Raw genomic sequence first — 24,887 nt, 5'->3', positions numbered from 1 at the left:
CCCGTGCACTGATGAGGAGCGATGGCTTGGCTGGGACTTTGTAAGTGCCAGGATTTGTTGTAGGTGGGTGGTTGGGGGTCACGGGCTGGATCCTCAGCTGGCCCGGGCAGGTATCATCTGTTGTCTTCACATTCCCCGGCAGGTGCTCGTTCGTACTCACTCACCACTGTAGCAAGGACCACAGAAGGCTTTGCACAGGCTAGTGTAGTATGAAGATACACTAAATCCTCTCAGAGTTTAAAGAGAGATGATCCTGGAGAAGGACAGAACAAAATGGTAGTTTCAATTTTTCATTGCTCATTTGTATAACAGCTTAGAGTTTAATAGCCAGGCCCCAGGAGCAGATGTCCACAATGTTGAGATGAGAACCAGAGACGAGGTTCTTTGTATGTCTCAGTACATACAGAGTTTCAACAGAGAATGTAGATGAAGAGTGGTTATACCATCTAATACCAAGTAGTGGAGGGAAGGTACTGACAGGAAAACACTGTTTTAATCGGGTGCATCTGTGAAACTAGAAAGAAGGACTGGAAAGCTACACTGTGCTTAGCATAAGATGCTAGAGTCAGTCTTTTCCTTCAAAAGTTGGACATAGGTCATAATTTCTGTAATAGTGTAGAGGTTAGAGCTGTCAGTAATGGTATGCAGCAGGGGGTGGAGAAGGAGGGCTGGCCCTGTGGTAAGTTCCCTAATCGCTTGACAAGAGGCTATTTGAGCTGGAGTAGATGAGCTGCTGAAAATTACCATCTAGCAGAAGGGAATTCAAGTCTCAGGGACTGGCAATAGCAGGAGAGGGACCAGACAGGGTTGCACTGCAGACAGAGTGCTCAGGTGGCAAAGGTGCAAGTCCGCCTTCATGGATTTATTTCTAAGTTTTATATGAAAGAGTTACTGGAACAAACCCATGGCACTGTTTTCCAATAGCTAATTCTTAACAGCAAAGTTATAAAGTGTTTTTTTTAATTATTTTTTATTTATTTATTTATTTCTGCTTCCAGTTTTATGCCTTTCTTCCTACGCTGTTTAGGGAGCATAGGTACAGCTGCCTGGGATCTCAAATTCTTCCTGGAGTGGATAGGGAAAACCATCAAAAAACAAGATCACCACCTGTGCATCTACTGGTTTCATGCTTCATATCCACACTTCAAGCTACTGTACAAGGACGGTGAAAGGGGATTGAATACTCATGACCGGTTTTGAGCTTAAAGAACTCTTCATTGTGGATTGCCCTTTTCTTTTTTTTTTTTTGGCCATTAAAGTAAGGCAATTCTCCCTATGTCTTCTTTTTGGCTGGTAAAACAAACAAGCAAAGAATCAGCCACAATAAATTGTAACCAAGAGACCCTCTGATCTCAAATCCTCTCTTTAGTGGTTTGTTAATTGTAAGTGAAATATCATTAGTGGCTCACTGCTAAGTCTAAGCCTCTTGGCTCTGGAGCGATAGGGGAACTTTTGCTGTGTGGAGAGCTTGTTCTCTCTCCAGGTGGGGAGCAAAACATCCCATTACAAAGAAATCTCTGAAGGAGCAAGCCGTAGTGGGCCTGCAGAGACTGTGGTTGGCCATACAGCAAATGTCCACAGCAAACTGGCTCCTTGTGTGATGGTTCATTGGCAGCTCTGCTAAGCACCCACTTTCACTGGAAACAGTGTTTAAAAATGTTTACTCCAATCTGTAGCTGTAGGCATAAGCAAGCCATACACTTACTCTGTGTGAATAATCTGACCTAGCAAGTGGAATGTTTTTTCAATTAGCTGGCCTCGAAGTTTAGCTTCTGGGCAGTTAATTTTTGATTTGCTCTGAATCCACAGACAAATTGATCTGTGAACAGCCATTGCTTTCACAGAGGGATTTGATTTGAAGAATTATGGGATAGATTCATCATACTGATGACAGATAGATTTTCATACTTTGGACTTTATTAATAGCATGTTCTTTGCTTGTTAACATTCAAAGGAGATCAATCACAAGGTGTTCTGCTGCTATTGAGTTTCTCTGCAAAAAAAGTCACCATATGTGGAGACAGGAGTACAGGTCAGCATGTACTGGCCTCAGAGAAATACAATACCTTGACTAGTGGGGAATAATTGGAAGTGGGTCTGAATTTCAGTCGTTACAAGAACATCACTGATCTCTTGAAAAACCCTACATGGACTGAAATGCATTATTCTAAATGCATTTTTGTTCACAATGTCCTGATTATCCCCCACCCCAATTAAAGGAAGAAACATGAAATTTGTGCAAAGCTGTGCAGGGCATATACATTTATCAAGTACTCCTGGTGACCAGTCCTGTGTTCAGGTTACTAACCCCTGGTGCTTTTCTCCAATTATAGATTTACCCAAGTGAAGTCCCCAGTCTTAAAAGCCTAGTATCCTACTTATTCTCTGGAAAAATCAGCTGCCGCTTCTTCAAGCATGCATCATTTAACTTCTTGAACCTGTGCCACAGTAATCAGTACTATATGGGGAAATCATATTACCTTCAAGTAACCCTTTTATACAGCCCGTGCTGTGCATTTTTTTTCAACATTTTTGGCATTTGATACTGTGGGTTTGTAAGTTTCATTCTCTATCAAATTAGCTGGCTGAGTGAAGTGCATGGAGCTCTGTTCAGCTACAGACAAGCAATGAACACTTAAGTTCTGCATGATTGTTGCGTAGGATCGCTGAAATAACTACCTAGTATTTATGAATTTTGCTTGCTTTGGGTGAAACTCCCTATTATGAGATGCCAAAGCTTTACTTCACTGACACAGCTAACCCTGTTCTTAGGAGCTTGCAGACAGGTGAAATGGTTACCTTGCTTTTTTCAGCCACTTCAGAACATGGAGCCATCTTATTAGCTTCAACCCCCAGCCAGTTCATAATGCCTTAATGAATGTAGGAGCCTGATGAATGCATTGTCCTGGCTTTAATGTTAGTGAGTGTCTTAGCATCAGATATGCTTCAGATTATCACATCCCTCATTTGGGAAAGCTGAAGTATTTAGCTGTCCAAAGGACATTTAAAATAAATTACATATATATATATATATATATATATTTTTTGCGGATCATGGCTAAAAATAAGATGTGTCAAAGTCTAGGCTAGCTCCTCTGTGCAGTGTGCACTTGACTGTGCCATTGATTTCCCTTTTGGCCTTTTTGAGAAATAAAGCCAGAATTTCTTCCCATCAGACCATTTGGTCCTACTGAAGCTGATGTTTTTTCCTTGCCCATTGATTGCCATTGAACCAACAGTTTTCTCTCTCATTACTTGGGAATGGCATGCATAATTTTGAGGGCAAAGCTGAAACCAAAGAATAGCCTGGCACACACAGAAAGTGGAAATTCATAATAGGTATTTTGTGCTCAACCAGAAGCAAATGAACAGCTATTTATTCCTTAGGAGTTTGTCTGTATCTCAAAATATTGAGTATTATATACTTTACAGGGAGGCGAGATCTACCTGAGCAAGTGCTGTGAAAAAAATACTAGAACATTTTCTTCCAAAGACATTAGTCTGTCAATTTGAAAACATTATTTACAGAAAATAAAAGTACATTGGGCTCCATCTGAGAGTCACCTTTGCTGGAAGCAGGAAAATACTTGAGCTTCTTGAGCAAGGACCCTGAAATTCTGGCTTGATGGGATTTAGTTGTGGAGACACACATGCAGATGAGCACATGACTTTGTGAGCCTGACCAGCTATCAGCTGACTGCTGAGGCAAATAGAAATTGGAAATACTATTATGTTTAGACATACTACATTTTGACAGGTTTCTTTCCTGTGTTGGAAAACACAAGTCAGCTTTTTCCAATGGTAAACTCCTGATCATTTTAGAAAGGCTGTGAAACAACGTGTAGAACATAAAATACAGGTAATTATTTTGTAAGGGGCTGATTAAAAACAACAGGGAAGTGTTTTCTAAACCCTCCAATGCAAATGCAATTCTGTTTGGTTTTTTTTCCAAAAATCAGACGTAAGGCTTCTATTTTCCTCAGCAGGATCAGACATAAAGCCATGCTGGCTGTTTTCAAAGTCTCAGCCTGGGAGTCTGTATTTCCTTTTCTCTACAGAAAAAAAAAAAAAAAAAACCCAAACAAAAAAACAAACCCAACATAAAGATGCAATAAGAAGCCAGTCACACTTAACACAGAAAACAGAAGTTTTCCATAGATGTATAGTAAAGAATGCACCTTCCAAGGGTCAGATTTTAAACTTAGAGTGCTGACAAAACTGCAGGCTCAGTAAACTTCCCTGAAGTACTGTTTATCAGGTGGCATCCATAATTTTTCAGATTGCTTTCTCCTACATTTTTTTGGTGCTAAAGTATGTTTGCTATTCGTTTTTCTCTTTAGAGGTGTACATATTTATAATTGTATGCAACTGGTTTAACATTTGACTTCAATAGAAGGCAATACGCATATTATTCTATTGGCAAAAAAAATTATCATAGCAGATTGCCTTTGACTAGAATTGTGTGCCCACAGCCTCAGACCTGCATAAAGCGGAAGTGAAAATGCAGATCAGAACCGTTCAACGTCAACCCTTCTCCAAAGCTCATACAAACCTTCCAATACATAGTTCTGTGGGTGTACTGCAGGACTTGGGATGTGCTGAACATGACACCTATCATGCTTCATAAATTCACATCTGGCCAAATGATACCTTAGTTCAGCTGTAAGTGGAGAACGCTCTGTTAGATGAATATAGATCTTAATGAACTGCTTCTGCACATCACCACTTGGAAAAACTGTATGCTAAAGACTTGTTAAAAAAACCCCAACAGTTTCACAGGTGAGAACTTTAAAGATGGTGTCTTTGCCCTGCAGTGGGGAAGGGCTGGGTTATTACAGGCAGTTGCTTGCTTGAGGATTAGCTACAATTACATGTAAACAAGCTGAGGATGGGATGACCCCTCTGCAGTTTCCCAGATTAGCCCTTGGCCTCTCTATTGATGCAGATAAGGAAAAGGGCACACAAGGGTGTAGCAGACTGCCCCCAGCTGCAAGATGCACAGATGAGGGGGAAAGTTTCATGTTACTCCCAACCCCTTCAACATCCCTGAGCCTTTGCTAAAACCTGCAAGAATGGATTGCATCAGCCACCTCTCTGTAAATAGCAATGCCTCTATCAGTTCAGCGTAGACTGCAAGCACAGTTGGGTAAGCAAATGTTTTACTCCTTTATCAAGTGTCTTCTGAGTTCAGATTACCTCAGGATATGATTCATTCAAAAACAGAGAAGGGAGGGAAAGCCAATAATAGAAATCCATCCCTCCTCCTCTGCTAAGGTATGGTGACCTTTATGAACCTGATGTTTTACTGCCTTTATTATGGGGGAGAAAGCAGTCACTGGAAGTTTCTTTCATATCTTATTCTGAAAGACAAAATTCTTCTCAATGGAAGTGAAGATTAAGTATAAGCAACAATCTTCAGACATTACAGATCACAGGTCAGCTCTCTTCTCTCTCCCCAAACCACAAGACTGTCTTAAAGATCATGAGATTGTCATTTTCTGTTCTTGAATAGATGCTGCATTCCTGTTTTCCCCCTCCATTTCAAGGGATTAATTTTTCCAGAGCTATCTACTCAAGGCTTCTCAGTACAGCTCAGGAGCTGCCTTGCCTGTTCCTGATGTCAATGATCTATATCTAGAGGGAAAGCAAGGGCTGTAACTCCTACAAGGAAGAGAAGGAAGAAGAGTGAGGAAGAGGAAGGACACTGAAATGTTCCAGGTGACACTGTCAACAGCTCTTCTAGTGTTTTTGACATTGCCCACCTCTAGCAGTAGTTGGGTCACAGTACAGCCTGTGCCCGGGCACAGTAACCACAGCCAAGTACAGGTCTCTAAAGTCCATCAGTAGAGGCACTTTCAGATCAGAAGGCATCAGGTTTGCTCCTTGTTGCCTGGTGCCAAAACTAGAGCAACCTTTTCACACTGTACACGTGGCAATGAGTATTAGCAGTGAGGCAGAGTGCTGCTAGCCACCAGTGCAGTGGCAGGACCTGGGTGGAGGGGAAGGAGGAAACCACCATTGCATCTCATCTGGACTGCCTGCACACTGCTTCAGAGACCAGGGTGGAAATGGTGGCCTTCTGACCCTGCCAGCCACAAGGTGCTATAGAAACGTAACTTAGCCCATAATGACTATGGAAAACCAATCACCTATAATATTGGACCTCAGAAAGGAGTGCACTGATAAGACCATATTGATCAATAGTAGAAAGCAGAAAGCTCCCAATGCTGCACCTAGCAAGCCACAATGCAGTGTTGCTGGTCTTTTCCGTGACATGGAAGAAAATGGCATTTTGAAGTCACTTTGCACTAATAAGTGGCAGGGTCAGTTTCACAAATCTATCTGTGCACTGACACCAAATTCAAAGTATTATCTGCTTTCATTTTTGGTCTGCCGTCCACAAGTTTTACATGCTTCCAGCTACTGCACAGCATATTGTTGGTCTGTGATGTCCACAAATTTCTGTGTCCTTCATCTGTAAGTGATATTCTGCGATCCATGTTTTCTCAGCAGAAAAGATATTTTGTGAGCATTTGGTTTGTTTCTTCCTTCAGCAGAATAAAAGCGATTCATATGCTTATTAGGCTAACTGCTTTAGGTGATCAGTGCTTCTCCTAAAAGGAGGCATCAGAGACAATACCATTAAACAAGAGCTCAATTCCTGAGCTCCTTTAAATGCTCTAGGTGGCTGCTTTCATAGCCATCCAAGTGAATTTTAATTACAGTTTCTACCACTAGACTGAAATATTCCTCCTTGAAACCTGAAGGAATCTTGGATTTGTTGATAAGAGCCACAATTATGATACAGGGTCTCATTGTTTTCTATGCTAAAAGTGAGAATTTGAGATTCAACTGAGTTGTCCAACTTCACGTATCCTCATCTTCTCATCTCTTGACTGCATGCCTTGATCTGAATACCCTGCCCCACAGTCTTCATGCCAACCCCTTTTACCTGGGTCAGAAGAAGCCACAGCAGCAATGGATTAACAGTGCCCTTATCTCATACTGTTGCAACTGACAGCAAAACCTCCCTGTGGCTTTGCCAAACTTCTGTAGACCTGAGAAGAAAACACAGGCACATGCGGGAATATGTTAGGTATAATACTAAGTGTCTGAACTGTAGATTATTCAAATAATTAACTCAACCAGCTACTTCATGATCTGCCTTGAATGTTTAAATCTCTGGAGATGCATGCAGAATCAGATTTGAAATTACAGATATGCCTAATTACAATAATTGCAAGCAGAGTATTTTATTACAGGCTTTTGTGGACTGGTTTAAGTGATAAACTAGTTAATCAGCAGAAGGCGGCTTTGGTGAAGTTGTGTAAATGACGATAGACTGAAGAGTTTTTTTGTTCAAAGCCTGTGGGCTTGCCATTGGGGTTTTCTGAGGGTATTGATGAGATTACTCCATATAGTGTCAAAGGAAATTTAAAGCAAGATGGCAGAAAGCTATTCTCTATGAATTCATGTGTCCAAACTCACATTGGCTGCAGTGATATTCTGAATTTCTGATGCCTGATTTGTCTGAACACCTACACAAAGCAGCTTTTTGCTTAAAAAGCTCTTTTCCAAAAGAAGATGCATGGAAGAGTAGACCTGCAGTGTCCATGCAACTGCTGAGACTCAAGAGACTTATGTGGACAAGTAGAGAAGCTGTAGCAGGTTTGGGGATTAGCAGTTCAGAATCACTTATGATTGTGGTAGGATCTCTGAGGATCTTCTGTAGAGTGCCTTGCTGAAACCCCTTTCTGCAGTCTGGGTGTCCAGCTCCAACAGATACTCCTGGAAATCTGAATCATGTTTGGCAATGAAAGAGAAGAAAATACCACCATATGCCAGTAGATAAGTAGCACAACATGAATATCAATTCATTATAGAAAAAAAGTCTGCTAAGAATCTGAGAAGGAGATACATTTGCATCACGCACATAAGAACTTTCCATCGCATTGCTTCCTATACAGGATCTTGATGATGCTCTCTTTAAACCATGAATTAGGACAGTTGTCTGAAAGACCAGGGAAGAGATACTAATAGTTTCAGAAGGACAAAGCACAAGACCTTTACATCATCTAGCATATCTCCCTTTTATCCATTTGCAGGTTTTTCAGTAAGATTTAATAAGCTCAGTATATCAAAGTTCTCGAATTAATAATATAGAAATAAATATAACATGGAATGCAACAGAGACTGTAAGGGATTCACAGAATCACAGAATGGTTGGGTTTGGAAGGAACCTCTGGAGATCATCTAGTCCAACCCCCTGCTAAAGCAGGTTCACCTACAGCAGGTTGCATTCCATGCTCTTAACCTTGTGATCCTTTATATTTATAATGTGGATAATACATTGACTAATTATGTTACAACATGGATTGTCAACATCTGCAAAATTAACCAGTTTGAATCAGAATATTCTGCTTAATGTATTCTCCATTGCTTTTTTTTTTTTTTTTTAGAGTCTTAAAATGTATTTATTTACAGATTATTTTAATGTATTTCATTAAGTTCTCAAAATAAAACCCATCTGACTTTTTCCTTTTTGGAATGAAGAAGAAAGGGTGTATTCTATATTCAGAACTACAACGATGGGTCAAATTGCATTCTCCTACATAGCAAAATAAATAGCATACAGAACTAGTCTGAAATGAGAGAAATAATCTAGAGCTTGAAGGTCAACTGCATGCCTGTGGGAGAGAAAAATGTACGCAAGAAGTATCGTTTAAGGCATTTCCATGTATGTATGTTCTGGAAGATCTGGTTATGGATGCTATTCTCAAATATATTCCCAGAACAGGGAACAGTGATGAGTTGTGCCTCCCCAGATAATTCTAATTAATAACTCAATTGTGACTACAGAAGCAACTCCAATAGGTGGGCAGAGAGTGATAAATGTGAATTTATGAGAATGCAGCCACTGCAGCCAGCCATGAACTGTGTGTGATATGAGCTGGGAGGAAGCCAGGAGAGGAAAAAGACAGAGAGGAAATCAGTACAATGAATGTCTCCAGCCTGCGTGTGCTGGAGAATATTGCTGAGTAAAAAACATCTTCCCTACAAAAAAGCTGGTGGTGAATAAGCTTGGCTGCAGGGATTGATCAACCCTTTTTCCTTCGTCAAAATAATTGCAGCATTTTAATCCTGCCTGCAAAGTCTTAAAATGGTTAATATTAACATTAGCATATTTGACTTTCATTGTGACTTGGTAGGTTTTGAAACTCTATTATATCCTGGTTGCAACATGAAGACAGTGGAAATGAATGAAAAGAAAAGAACAGAGAGTGAAAAAGGGTGGTGGTGGTGGTGAAATATAAAAAAGAAAGTGTAGGCTTAAGCCTACAGAAAAAAACACTTTCATTTAACCAAAAGACTAACAGGAAACAGTGGAGTATATTTGCAACATGTTGACAAGTCTCAAATAAGTTCTCCTAGGGCTTCAGATTGTTGATTTTTTCCCCAATTTTGAATTATGAACAGCACTCCCAAATAAAAAGTGGAAAACTCTACTTTAGAAAACATTGAAATGCTTTGATGTTGCAGCCTGCAATCTTTTCCTCAAAACAATTTGTCAACTTCAGCCCAAAAATTCATGAAACCACATTTTTAGCTTACTGTCTTCTGAAAAGAATTTGCCCAGCTGTATTTTCAGACTTCAGTGATAAAGAATACATCCTTCAAGTCTCAATGCATGTTTGCTGAATTGATGTCTTAGCATTGCACTGGCAGCAAGTTTCAGACACCCCTACTCAGTGTTGTAAACCAGAAAACACTTCTAGTTATAAGTTTCTAGGGGTAAGGTTTCAGGAAGAGGATCATACTGAATTAGACATGTAGTTTTAATCCATTTCTGTGTTGCAATACCTCTAGATTTTCCAGTGAAGATCTGGGTCACAATTGAAAACCAACTTATATTTAATTGCTTTTTGCAAGGACTGCAAATAGATTCCCCAACGGCTGCAGTACAGAGGACCACTGAGCTAGGCAAGCTGAACAAAAAGTTTGTACTCCACTTTGACCAGCTGGCCTAAGACAAAGTTATATTTAAGCACCTCATGTAGGAACTAATGAACTACTGGTCTTTTCCAATGTATAATATACATTGTATATTATTGTATATAATATTCCAATGTATAATATAGATGTGCTCTAGCACAAAGGGGGAAGATCAGTATTTGCTTTCCTAGCTTTACCATACACAGCGATTGTGATCACATTATTGCAAGTTATACAAACTGTTGCAACAGCAAACACACAGCCAGCAAACGATGTGCAACACTGTTGAAAACTGAGCCCTCTCTCAAAATTGGCCGGAGTAGATTTAGATAGATCAAGACAAAAAGCTACAGAGAATCCCACCTATTGCATTCCATCATTGAAGTAACGTCAGAATATGTCCCTTTTGCACAACTTCAGTCCTAAGAATCTGAAAAATGTTGTGGGTGTTGGCACGTTGTACTTCTGAACAGTTGCATTTGTTTATTTTTAAAAAGCAAAGTGATCTTTGATTTTGCTCCACCTGTGTGCTCTAAGATAACATCAGAACCTGCTAATTGTTTCAGAAAATGTTCTTACTCTTCCATTCTTACTCCCTAGAAAAATGTCTTTATTTGTAAATTGTTACAATGTATGAAATTATATACACTTGATTTCTGCTAAAGCTCTATACTTGTATTTTATCTGCTAATTACAGCAAATAGAAAATCTAGACAAGCATGAATACAGTAAGATAATGGCTTTTAACAGTAACTAATTAAACCATAAAACAAGACGTGCTATTTAAGAGATAATGTTCATGGCACTTGAACACATCAAGCAATAAGCTGTGTTTGTAGTTGATTAAATGTGAGAGCAAATCTGAAGCATCTGATAATTGCAGAAATAATTTTCTGCAGGTATACTAATAATACGGAAAGGTGGAGCTTCACAATGTGTGATGTATGGATGGAAACACCCTGGACTTACAAGGAAAAGGAAAGATTTGATCCATAGCCAGTAGTCTATTGGTGAGCTCTGTGGGTCAGGGACAAGAATCCTGTTGAGTAAGTGGTGTTATGCACAACCATGACAGCATTCTTCTGTTCCTGTACTGGGCCACTGCTTTCACATGGCAAAACCAGTGTTGATTTAAGCACGGATGGCTTTGGTTTTCGGACATGGAAGTGTATTTTAAACATTCTTGATATTTTGTGAAGTAAGGACAGAAAGCACAACTGTGATGGAGTATGGACAGGTCAAGCTAATAGTTCCCTGCATCTTAAATTCCTTCTCATGGCTACAATCCGGTAAATTGAGCTGTGAGTCTATCCTTGTCTCAGTCTCCAGTGCTGCTGAGAAAGTACACCACAAAAAGCTGAATTTTAACCCCAAGGTAAAAGAGACAATTACTTATTGCATGGAGCATTAAAAAGGCCTGTAGAATATGCATTCTTAAGTGTAATTATTTATTGTCAAAGATCATGCATAGAAAGAAGACATGTCATTTACTTTTCTTTTGCAGAACTATAAACAGAACTTCTCACTGATTAATAAGAAACTTGCTGTCCTTCCTTGAGTCGCAGATCTCAAGTTTCACTGTATAAATATTAATGACAGCATTCTGTTCGGTGAAATGTCTAAGTTGTTCAATCACACAGGCCCATATTTTCTGGACCCAACCTTATTTGCTCACACTTGAAATTCTGTGCTCCGTTGCATTGCCGATAAGTGTCAGACTCATTTCAGAGGGTATGCTGTGTACCCTCTGGCCCACAAATGGCTGTAATCCCTCACTCATCGTTGTGCAACTCTATAAAGTGTCTTGAAATGGGGGAAATCTGGCTAACAACATCTCAATGCCATATAATTATCAGACTGCAACTACCCACACTGATTACCGATCAAATTAAACAGGGAGTTTAAAGATGGATTTGTGTATGTATGTGTGGGTAGAGCTGTTGGCTCACCTCAGCCCAGGTTCTTTAGCAGTAGGAAGCACAGGTACTGTATTTCCTCCAGCAAGGATGCTAACTGAGAATTCCTAGCCAGAGCACAGAAAAAGAAAATAGGCCTCAGTCCAAACTGCTTTAAGATGAAGGGGGGAAAAAAGATTCTCCTAACTTGCTTTTGGTTCTTTTTTAACATCAAGGGCAGCTATTGCTGCTGGAGGCTCTGCACTCATAAAAGTTGCTCTGTCTCCCTTCTGTTGCCTCTTGGCCAAGCAATGGCTCCTTTCTGGGCTTGTAGCAGATTGATATACATTACTGGAGAGACAGTCAGGTCACAGAACCCAGTCTGGTGCTTTTTGCTTACATAGTGGGCGGACGCTCTGACTACGGACTGGAGGAAAAAAATGGCAGCTACAGTCAGAGGGTCAGGTGATAAAAACAACAGCCGACTCACCATTTAGCCCTTTAAGGATCTCCAGCTGCTCAGTGCATTACATTATAGAAGTAAACATCAAAGAACCTTTATTATCTTTGTAGCTGAACTCCCCACAAGTATGGAGGACTATATTTTTAAGTTAGCTTTCTGACAGAGTGCACAGATTTTTAACTGAGACTTCTACTGATATTTTACCAGGCTGCTACATCTATTGAGGTAAATCAGAATATCACCCATAAAGGAATTAATCTTGCACCTGGGATTTTTTAACTAGTTGAAGCTGTAACTGGATTCTTCCTATCAAGGCATTTGCAATAAGGGGCTCTGTGGACAGTTGCAGAAGATAGAGCCACCACTGTGCATCAGTCCATTTACAAGGGGACTATTTCATAGATTCTGGTATTACTATGAGTATCCAAGCTTTTCTGGGAGGCAAACCAGCTTCACTCCAAAGCACACCTGCAGCAGACAGATCTATTTCCAGACTTCAGAGAGAAGAGAATAAAAGTTTGTGGCATCCTTAAAAAGGAGCTGTTAGAGGACAGTAATCCCTACCTATAAATATTGCACTTTGCTGCGAGCACTTTCCAACAGTAATCTCTAAAGCCTATTTTCAGGACTGATGATGACATTAAGAGACTGCATCTGGTGAACATGGATGCTTTCTCGAGTAAGCAGGAGTATTTTTGGATGTTCCCCTGTTAAAACTCATCTTTTTTAATAAATAGTATTGTCATGGACAAGTAGAACAGATGTTAACGGACTAAGGGAAAATCACAGTCAACGCCAGTCTTGGAATTGCCAGGTAAAGGAGAAAAAAAGCACACACAAAAAAAGTTGTGTGGTGGATCAAGATGATTTTCTGTATCACCACAACATAAAAAGTCACTTTAGCTGGAAAGATGAGACTGGAGACACAGCAAGCCAATTTGCCTCAATGTAGTTGGAACAGGGATACACTACATGTTATTGTTCTAGTGATTTCTGGATGAGTACTAAAGAAATCCAGCTGGTACAGCACAATGAAATACTTTGGCAAAACTGAAACAGGATAATTTTATTACCATTACGCATGGGTGTCTGCATGTTAAGATGACTAAAGTCACCACACCTTCTTCCAAGGTGAATGATGGTCCTGATACAGGTCAGGTTTTTCAACTGACTTCGGAGGAAATTCCCCCATCTGTTAATTATGAGAAGTTAAACCATTTTCCCTTATGCAGCAGTCAAAAACTTGGTGTACTGCTTCAAGTTATGAATTTAGGATTTTTAAATTTTGGGGTTTCTAAAGAACTTCTGCTGGCATAACTTGGTTTAGAGCCTTATTAGTTCAGGTTGCTAAAGTGTTACACAAAATAACAGTACTATTAAGACAGATTTCTGAGGCACAGAGCCATAAATTTTGACAGCATTTTATTTGATGAAAGTAAATAGTGTCATTTTCCACTTTATGAACTCCATTTGACATACACTCTGATCTTAAAAAATTTATTGCATTTAAAGAATGGAGAAGATGGGCTGTTCAAATTCTCCATGACCAATAATTCATCAAATCTGTCTCCTGTTCTTTCTTCACATGCAAAAGACTGTTCTGCTAATGTCCTCCAGTACTTAAAGCTAATGGGCTATATTTGGGCTATTCTATTATCCAAGATATGTGACAAATATTAAGCATTAAAAATGTCTACTGAAAGGGCAACATGATTTATTATTAATCAAAAGAATAAATCAAGTTTTCCTCTCCTATGGCAATCCTTGTCTATTTGAAAGGGTTGCTAATATTCCAGTTCACACATCTTATCATTAGTGAAGCTCCAGATGTTTCTGCTCCTAGGAGGTTTTAGAGTTTTAACCAATTCTACATCTAGCTGCCTAGAAAAGAGAGAGATGCTTTCTCTGGTTCAGGGCGGTAAGCTGCACAATAATAACATAGGCTTCAACATTACATTTCTCAAGAACATATTCCTGTTCAGAAAAAAACCAGCCTTTTGGCCAAGTGTTGCGTTAAAAGAGATGGAGTAATTTGGCAGAAAGTAAACCCCCTTGCTTTCTAACTCTCCTCACCAGAATGGGAGGTTAGGTGGGGCTAGGTTCAAATTCTGAGTGATATCCAATTTGCCACTGCCATTCCAGTCGTGTTTAGTATGTAAATTAAACTACCACGATTCTGGATACACTAATAGCTGTCTGCACCTTCAGTCCAGTCATGCTCATGAACTGGCACAGCCACGCTCTGGGGTTCAGTCGTGTTCAGTGAGAAACTGTGACAACTGGCTACTTAAACAGTGCAGTTTTATTTGTGCAACAAATATACAGGTTTTTAGATTGCTGGTGATAGTGACTGTCTGCAAGAAAGCACGTGCAAATATGATGTTATTAAGTATAAAATGCATGAAAAGGTTATAAATGATACAGCCTGGCTATAAATGTTAGGGAGTAACTCTCTAGAGAGATTTCCAAGATGCCCAAGAAAAGCGCTTAGTCTAAATCTCACCCAAGGCATCCCAAGGAGGGGGAGAAGCAAGGCTCAGCCTGTCGGCCGATCCCAGTAGTCAAAGGCAGTCGGAGATGGAGTTCCTCTGGTTTGCTCAGTGAAATCTTCTCCCAAAAATTCCCCATTTCCCTGGCTATTTTATATCCTTTCTACCTTCAAGATGGAGTTTGAGTGACTGTAGTCATACATACCTTTTATCATGATTGGTGTAAATTTCTCTTACTTCACATTTAAAGGTATAGTTTACAAAAAGATTGAGGATGCAGACTCAAAGAGGAGTGGTCGCACCGCAGACGTGGTTAGCCTTTGGGATGGAGGTGCGTTTTGGTATTAAAATTACACTAAAACCAACAAAGTTCACAAAAAGGTAACACTTTGGTAAGGTTTCGAAAACTGTTGGCTCAGGGGACCAGATGAGCTGCTTATCAGTTCTCAGAGGACCATAGCTTCCCATTTATCATCATGGAGCATGGCCATGGAGTCTCCACTCTGCTCCACCCTCTATGGTATGTTGCAGGGAGTTGCTGTGTCAGTGGATTCCTCACATGTCTGCTGCGACCATGTCCCATCCTCAGACTTCTTTATTTTATACTTCTCCTTAATGGGCAAACAATGCTACATTTTTTTCATATAAGCCTTGGATTTCAGATGCAGACCTTATTTTACTAACAATTCCACACCAAGCAAGCCACACTTGTCCAGTCATGAGCCACCTAGAAGTACCACAAGGTAAGTAAGTGCATGTCAGACATGGGACTTCAAAATACTAGCTCTCATGCTAAAGACTTCTCTCCAGCTGTGGTCTGTGATGGAAAAAAAGACAGTTGTTCCCACCCTATCCAGTTCATGGTGAGCACACTGTTTTGCAGAGTAACCCAGAGGAACACTGCCTCTAATAAACTGACATCTCCCAAGCCTTTCAGGAGTGGAAAGAAAGAGGTACTACATCTTCATGATAAGACTAACCTAGAATACAGCTGTTCCCACTGCCCCATCTACTGATTTTCTCTTCTTAACACACCAACATACAGATTCCCACGTACCCATCATAAGGGGAGGCAGCCCTAAACCCCGATGGGCAGAACATGAGGTCAATAAGTTACAAGATGGATCTTTCTTGCAGCATGGTGAAAGAAGGTCAAATCATACCAAAAAAGTTTTCAGGACTAAACCCTATGAATTATGTTGTTTGTAGAATATGACTGCTGCATAATACTATCAGAGGCAATGAATGATTTCCAGCTGGAAAGACCTAGCATCTGCTGTTGCTGAAAAGCAAGTTGAGAATATGACTGTTGCTCAACACCCTGTGCTCTTCCCTAAGCATCCAGTTGGAGGATAGAGAGGTCAATATGGCAGCACTAATGTGAAGGAACACTGGTTTGGGTTTGATACTTCTGGTTTATCTGCCGAAGTATCACATGGTGATGAGGGCTGTGGAAATCAAACTCCTAGTCTGTTACTTTTTTGTGAAATGACTGTGCTTTGGGCTCTCAGTTGGCTTTTCTCCCTCAAGGGAAGGATCCTATTTTAAAGAAAAATGCGGTTTCTGCCAGGTGGGGTGGGGTTTTGGCAACAGAGAATAAAGCAAGGAGGGAAAAAACCCACTTTTAACAAACTTATTTTCTGATTCTCAGTTTGTTTCCTCTGATTCCTGGTGTCCAGATCTTCACTATGAACTGAGATTTGATTAATGACACCATGACCACCCAGGCCAGCAAAAAGGCAGATAGGAGAATAAGCATGAAGTACTGCTGAACATCCCAGCTCAGCCCACAGCACAGCTACCATTCCAGGAAGGCTCAAGGTGCTTCTGTTCAAATGCAAAAAGTCACTTCCCTGCAAACTGCCAGCCACCACCCCCTACATGGAACATGTGCAAGGCACCAGGGGGAGCTCTTTAGGGGGAAAAAAAAAAAGAGGACTTTCTCCTCCCTTTCACACCTCCTCATCTGGGTTAGGCTACAATTCTCAAAGAGAAAAAGATTTCTTTCCTATCTTCCCTGCAAACAACCTTTAACTCAGGTCAGCCCACAGATCAGTATTCAAAAGGGATATGGCCACATCATCTACCTTCACCACCCAACTCAACGTCCCAGACCACACTCAGGAGATGTCTGCATCTTTGACCAGCCAAAATTCTCACGTGACTAGCTTCAGATATTCTGATCTAACTGAAGCCACTGATGCCATCCAGGGATTTTAATCCTCATTCCTGCCCATGGTTTGAAGTGTATTTCCATCCGTCTTGCTAAATTAAAACAGCACAAGGAAGGGTAAAAAAATGAGGGGAAGAAAACATTAAGAGTGTCTTCTTAAATATAGCCCTGAGTCTGATGCAGAGACTCCGCTGTAGAGATAAAACACTTCTGCTGTTTTACCATATATCTTAGGAGAGAACAATGTCTTAATTCTGGGCCTTTGAGATGTTTAGAAGCCTTGCTCCCTACCACAACATAATTGTTCAGTACAGAATAATTATTTTACAGGCAATTAAGTAAACTAAATGTGCATATTTAAGAAACCTGATTTAAACGTCATCTCTACCATACTGCATAGGATACTGCAATTCTCCCATCTGAACCAGAGACCAATTACATTGCTAATGAAGCTCAGTGGTTAAGCCAGCTCCTACAGTAGTGCTTGAAACTTTGCTTTGCCATGGAAATTACACATGCCAGCCACCATAACAGGGTTGGACACTAGGTTTCCACTAATTCCATAAGCAAAAAAAGGAAGTTTTTCTAGAAACTTCTCTTTTATTAGCACTACTGCTTGAGCTGCATTCCTCCAAAGAATGCCTCTGAACAAAGAAATCCCTGGAAAGTTACACCCTTACAATCCAAGTTCTGCACCCCTCATGCAACAGTTCAGACCAATAGTAATATTAGGGTCTGGGGTCTTTCCGTTCTTCATTAGGTCCTTTCGTTGTCTCCTGGTGGCCCATTTCTTTTCCTGTCTCTAAGGTTGAAGCTTCTGCTGGTGACTGTAGCTTCCTTAACTTCCAGCTTGAACCAGCTCTGGGGCCTTCTTTTACTTACATAGGTAAGAGTTCAACATACGTAGGTGAAAAGTCCACAGGCTGCAACCTAAGGCTTTAACAAATTTAGCTACTAATGCTAAGGAAGTTATGCTAAACAAGTTCTACCGAAGTGGTATACCAAATTGTACAACACTTTTCAAGCACTCATCTCAGAGCTTGTTCTGCTCAGTGTACTGCAGAAATCAAAGCTATGGAGAAGCATCATAAAACTTTCTGCTTCAGTTCACAAAATAATTTTTCTTATGGCAAAGAGGTACATTTTTCAACTGTGTATCCTATCAACCAATGAAAACTAATTTTTTTAGCAGATGAAGTTCATGGCATGCACAAGTACTCAGTTTTTGTCATGGTGGAACAATGGTTTACAAAAGCTCTTATTAAGAAAAATAACATAGTCATTTAGAAGTAATCCATTGTTACAGGAGTTTCTCCAAATGTTATAATACTAGAAGGATTATTAGTATTATGGCACACATATAATTCTTTCATCTTTTCTGGGACACAAGTTCTTTTTAGTCTATAGAATAACTGATATGCACGCGAGGAGGAGAAAGATACCAGTGCAAGAAGGGAAGTAGTTTTAGTTGCTTTCCCCCCCAAGCATTTTACTGCACTACTTACATAGGGGACATCCAATTTGGTATTAGACTAAGAAAGGGATACAACTGACTTCAAAGTAAAGCAGGAAAAGACAAAATAAAACATTGAAACACCACTACTACTAGCAATAAAAAATGAGACTAAATCCTCTTAGCTAAAATTAAGACATCACCTGAGCCAAGTCCCAAACCATCTAATCACATGGAAGATCTGGTTCTTCAGCATTTTCTTCAAGCATATTTAAAGATAATAAAACCCCAAATCTTTTAATGAAACTTTTTTGTTGTTGATTTTTGACCTCTAATTTCACTTTAATTGCTTAACATTTTCTAGGTTTTTACCTTTATCACTTACAAGAGACAAACACAGAAGTGACAGACACAATACAAAAGACCATCAGCCCCTTGGGGCTTTTATATTTAGGAAGGCAGCTGCTCTGTTAGTAGCACCTGGGTCCACTTAATGCTGAGGATACAGCTGTATTTTGGGAGAGGAGTAGGAAAAGTCATACTACTGCAAGTTTCCTATCCTGTTCTGCGATCAGTCCCAGCAAATCTCTCCCTGAAAATCTCTGTCACATTAGATGTTTGTAAAAATCACTCTGTCAGGGATGTCAACGATAAGTGGCAAGAATAATTTCTCTTGATTTCTCTGGGATGCTCCCAGCTCATTACTAAAGCCTGGTAACTTAGGATGCCTGGGATGTTGTCTCACTTTTTAGCTCCTCAAACAAAACATCCTTTTCTTCATTCAAGTAAGAAATGGATTGAAGACATATTCCTGAAGCAACCTGGGCTGTCCCTGCTTTTTATCAGCAACTAGCAGCCCAGTAGAATGAGTATTCAATGTGATGAATTGGGTGTGGGGTGAAGGAAAAATGTGAATGAGCACAGACACTGTTGAGGCTTTTCTGGTAGAAAATGTTAACGATGTGTTTGGAGTCTCCTGATAACTGTCAGATGGCCCATTCTGGGAAAAATCTTCCCATCCAACACCATGCTCATGTGGTTGTGGAGCCAGAATCGGGAAGCAATGGCACTTACAAAATACAAAGCCAGGGTAGTTTTATTCTCTGGGGTTCAGATAAAGCATCGAAACAGGAGTTTTGATGCTTTGACTGTCAGAAATACGGTTACTGTACCTAAGCACGAACAAGGTGTGTGGGGCTTGTGTAGCAATTCAGCCTGTACAAATTCAATGGGTTGTGTTCCTTGCTGAGCAAACAGAGCTTTCTGAAGCTACTGCATGGGGGAAACAAGGTGAGCAGCCAACTCACTGGACTTAGTGAAAGCATTTCATCAATTACTTGTAGATTTTTTAATATAACTTAAATATTAAGAGAGCCTTTGAATCCAGCTGCTCAGAGTAGACATCTCCCAAAACTGACCTAAAAGGGGGGAAAAGGGCAACCTCATTTCCTGATTCATGTGTCAAATTATTTCTACGTTCTTTTAAATTCAGGCAAAAAATTGGCAAAATCTGTCACAGGTTGCTGAGGGCTCTCCATTAACTCCAGAGGCCATTTTTGCTTTGAGTGGATATGCTATTTCTGCCCTGTAACATTAATTCTCTACTCAAATTCAGTAAAATTCCTTTAGCTAACTTTGAAATAAAACCAGATTGATTAATTCTGACATGTAGTATTGAAATCAACACCCTGCTGTGGGAGGGGTGTTGCAGCAAGGCCTCTGTCTTAAATGAATTATTTTTTCACTTGTGTGGGGAAGAGATTCAAATCTTCAAAATGCAAACTGTGGCAAATTGACCATCAGGATACAGAGATAACAGGGGCTTGACCTTTCAGCCATGCACAACATCTTTTCTAACAGTTGTATTTGTTGAATGCTGCCCATTACTGAAGACTAGCCATTGCTTTCATCTAGCTGCCTTCCTATCATTCAGCAGTGGTAGTGTAAATACTAGCTGGAAAGGGAGGAGTTGAACTGAAGACGGATGACTGCTATAACCCCAGGTCCATGATAAAGGAGTCTTGTTTGTGGTGTGGAGGAACCCTTACATCTCTGTACAAGTGCAGGCAGCTCCAGTTCTCAGGTGTGTCCAGTTCTCAGGCAGGAGACCAGTGGCACCGACAGCACAGTGTGGAAGCAGACCATGCCCATTCAAAGGAACACAGCATTCCCGTTCCAGCTCAAGAGCAAGCAATAGTCAGAAAAACAATCCAGACACTTGATGTGTCAGCAACAAGGAGCAGCTCTGGAGGCCTTAGTAACTCCAGAGTATGCTATAATTCTCTCTCTCAAAGTTGGTCTGGGAGCATATGAGCATCTTTGCAACTATGACTCTATAATATTCCCTATAAAAGACTTAGTCCTGGGAAAGGGGTCAGGTTAGTCTACACGTGAGATTTTCAAAGGTAATTTTTAAACATAAGTCCTTGATGTCAGTGTACATCTTGTAGAGTCACTGCATCTTTTCCAGCTGCTAGAGCCTGATCCAAATGGCATCAAAATGATCCTTTTTCTCATGGGACTGTAAAAGAAACCTCACCAAAGAAAGACTTTGTATGTAAACATCCCTACTCCAAATTGGAATAGTTGATATTCACCTAGAAATTCACTGGATAAAAATTTGAAATGTCAGTATGCTACAGAAAATCAAAAACTGAAATAAAACTGGGGGAGTCTTTTGGCAACTACAGTTACGCACACACACACACACAAAACCAAACTCAAAACAAACTCAAAACAAACATGTAGAAGATTGAGAAGTTTTCAAGAATTGGGAGCTGAGAAATGCTAGAAATACAAGTACTTGTGGAATTTATTCTGGTCCCCAGTAAGTATAATTTTTTAACAAAACAATTACACACTGTGGTGTTTTTTTCCCCACAGGACACCTGCCTCCTCCAGAGCACAAGAGAGATGGTGTCTGTGGATGACTCAGGCTTGTGGAGTGAAGAAGACCGTTGTTTGTGGGTTTGCCTCCTTCAATTTGATTAAAAACTTGCCAAGCAAATTCTGGCATAGCTGTAGTTTTTAAAAATTACTCCACCAGATGGTTATTATTCAGCTTATGGGGGAGGCACTGGGGGAGTTGTTTAGGAATCCATAACTTTTGTGTGTGCATGTAATCAAATTAAGAAGGACTGTTTCTCTCAAAGGAGAGCTTGATTTGGTCTGGTACAATGTAGGGACCACGAGACAGGGCTGGAAATAGTACTGCGGTGCCAGTATCTGCTGCTTTCCTCTCGCTGTAGGTACTTTGCATTGGCTGCACTCCATCAGTAATGTGGGATGTGTCACAGAGGCACCTGTAAGAGGTGAGGATGTAGGACAAAAACTGGACTAAGGGGTAACACCACTGATTCAAATAGGCTAGGACCCCCTGAAGGTCTAGACTGGGGACTCCTGCAGGGAGAGCAATATAGTCACAGTGACTGCTAGGCAGCGTCTGTCAGCTCCTCCGTGGTGGTTAGAGAGGGATGGACACTCCTGGCAAGGGCAGTTCAGACCAAGTTCACACCTCAGCAGTCCTGAGCTGTCCTTCAGAGGACCTGCTTTCCCTCCAGTGCCAGTGGAAGGGTGGCAGGAAAGGGATGCTCACTAGATGTACCAAGCGCTATTCACAGAGATCTGTACCAACCCAGCACTTCTTGACCTGCTACTGCATGAAAGTGAAAGTGGAGATAATTCTAAATTTCCTTTGACAAAAGGAGAGCTCAAGCACATTTCTGGAGTTGGACCAGAGGTCAAACTGTTCCACCTGAGCCCAATGAAGAGCATAAAAGTACAAATGTGTTATCCTTAAGATGGGGAAAATTGCCAGCAACTGTTTTTTCTGTGTTTACAGTTTCATAGCAAACCTCTCAAGAAATCTCCCAGTGCCAGATTTTGGTGGGGGTGTGTTCTTTTTAGTGCACACTAAGACTTTTATTTTACTATCTTTCTTAAATCAGAAATTGTTATTTTTAATTTGAAGGAGGAGAGGGGAAATATATGAAAGATTAAAGACAGTTTTCTTATCAAGGTTTGAAAAGGTTGAACACCTCTGTGCATAGGGGAGAATGTGCAGCTGTTTTCTTGCTTTGAGACTGTTGTTCAGATAGGCTTTCATCAGCCAGACTAGTTTCATTTAGAAGTCCAACTGTGGCATGTTCTGTATGTAGCCTCTGTTGAAAAAAATTTGCTTGGTTAAGATTGAAATAAAAATATTAATTAAGAAATAAAAGCATTCTAATAAAAATGGCCAATGATATCTTGGGAATGTACAGCACATTCTTTTTAATGGCTTGTGATGAGTGCAGGGTCCTATCTTCATACCCCCATGACAAAGACATGCAATATTTCTGGACCTCTGCACACAAAAACAGTGACCAAGGGTTCATATAAATACACTACAGTGTGCTTACATCTTTATTCAGTTACTCAGGTAGTCACATCACAGCCCTGTTTTAGCTTGGCTCAGTGAACAGAAGCCAGCAGGTGTTGAGTGTCTCTGCAAGTTTGACAGATCTGTTTTCAGCCAGGCTTTGTCTGTCTTGTTTATTCAGAAGATAAGCTTTTTGAGTCACAGACGGTCTCTTTCTCTGTGTCCAATTCTGAGCCACTGAAGCTAGGAGATTTATCTTATCACTAACAGGGGCTCAGGCAGAGGCTATTGTGTAGGACTTGGTGTCAGAAAGAACATCTAGGTGCTCCAGTAGTATTAAGCATTATTATTAATTTTACTAGATTTCTGTAGACAACTACTGTATTCCTTAAGGAACCTGCTCCCAGATTTGGCTGCTGGGTACTTCTGATACATGCATCTTACACAATAAATTTGAATAAACGCCTGTGTACATGGGGTCCTTCAAAGTGCTCATCATTGTCCTGACTGCTGGCACTGATGTCGATAGAAGACTCGCCCTGGAGTTCATATAGCTAATACAGGCCAACAGCTAAGTGCTGCTAAAAACCTCAGCCTTAGAATCCATTTGTTTGATTGAATTAATTTCCTTCAGAAATGGAAAAGTAAACAGGAATTTTAAAGATGTAATGTTACCATCATACAAATGTTGCACACTTACTTAAAGTCTTCCAGCCCAAAGAGTATAAATGCACTTAGGCTGTACACGTAGCGCCTGGATATCCTGATGAACACATGAATGCATCGGTGAAATCTGCTTGCCAGAAAACGGGTAGGCAACTCTGGTGCACATGAGTTGCTGGGTTGCTGAACAGCGGCTACAATTCAGCCTTTGACCAAGAATATCAAAATGAAGCCCCATTCTTTGCTGTTATCTCATGAGGAGTTTAATATCTGTGCAAAGAGGCTAGGATGTCAGCAGATCCCCAGTCATTGTTTACCTACTTTTGCAGAATAAAGGCATAAATTGACCCTGCCAGGACAGCTAACTGGGGATTATAGGGACTGGTAAGCATTTGTCCCCAGACCTGGTAGGACACAAATTTTCCTCTCTGAACAGAGGAAGAAAATTTAGATTGTATGTGCATGGAAGTACAGAGAATTGTTGTCATTGTGCCCTCATAACCTCTTCTGTAGTAGAAGAGTACAGCGACAAATATGATACAGATGAACAAAGAAGATATGAATGAAACTACACATCAGGTAAACAACAACAGCAGTACTGACTGTGTAAAAACATGTGATAACTCCACATTATATGCCATGGGCATTGCCCTACATCTGTTTCACAGTGCAGTGCATAGGCTCCTGAACTCAAGCAACGCTTGGGAAAAAACGCTGCCAAAGCACGAGTTATCTGCCACAGGAAAGGAAGAGAAGGTTGTGGGTGGATAGCTGCAGGTGTCTGTCTGAAACTGGAAGAGACGCAGGAGGCAAAGATCAGGAGAAAGGTTCACACGATATGACCTACCACAGTAAAGGGGCAAGCAAAAATTGACCTAAAACATGGAAAAGAGAGATACATTTGGTGAGGGAAAAATATCTTTCTGCCAGCTGGAGACGTTCAGCATGAGTTTTAAATATTGCTGAGACTACATTGCTCAGAATGTAACTGAATCTTCTGGGCACAGAATTCCATTTAGCACATTGTATTAAAGTGCTGCAGCTGTCTGCAAAGATGGCAAAGTTTCTTACAAAGGCTTGTATGTTACACCCATCATTGTGATATCTGGAAAATTTGTGCATAAGGGAACCTGACATGCATGTCTCAGGTTATTTCTCCTTCCAGTGGGTCAATTACATGTGAATTATTAATGGCTAGATTTTATATTCTCTTGGCTTTTGTTTCTTTTATACTTCCCTTATCAGATCAGGAACAAATGTAGAAATAGCTAGGAAGTAATGCTTTTCCTCTACAAAAGTCTTAACCAAAAGTAATTAATTTTGTTTTCATAGACAATCACAATTGAACCATGTGAGGGTTTTTACCATAAACCTGATGTATTTTGATTAAAAATATAA

The sequence above is a fragment of the Falco naumanni genome, chromosome 1, assembly GCF_017639655.2.
Source record: "Falco naumanni isolate bFalNau1 chromosome 1, bFalNau1.pat, whole genome shotgun sequence".
NCBI lineage: Eukaryota > Metazoa > Chordata > Aves > Falconiformes > Falconidae > Falco > Falco naumanni.
The sequence above is the reverse complement of the archived record's forward strand: the minus strand, read 5'-3'. Positions refer to the sequence as shown.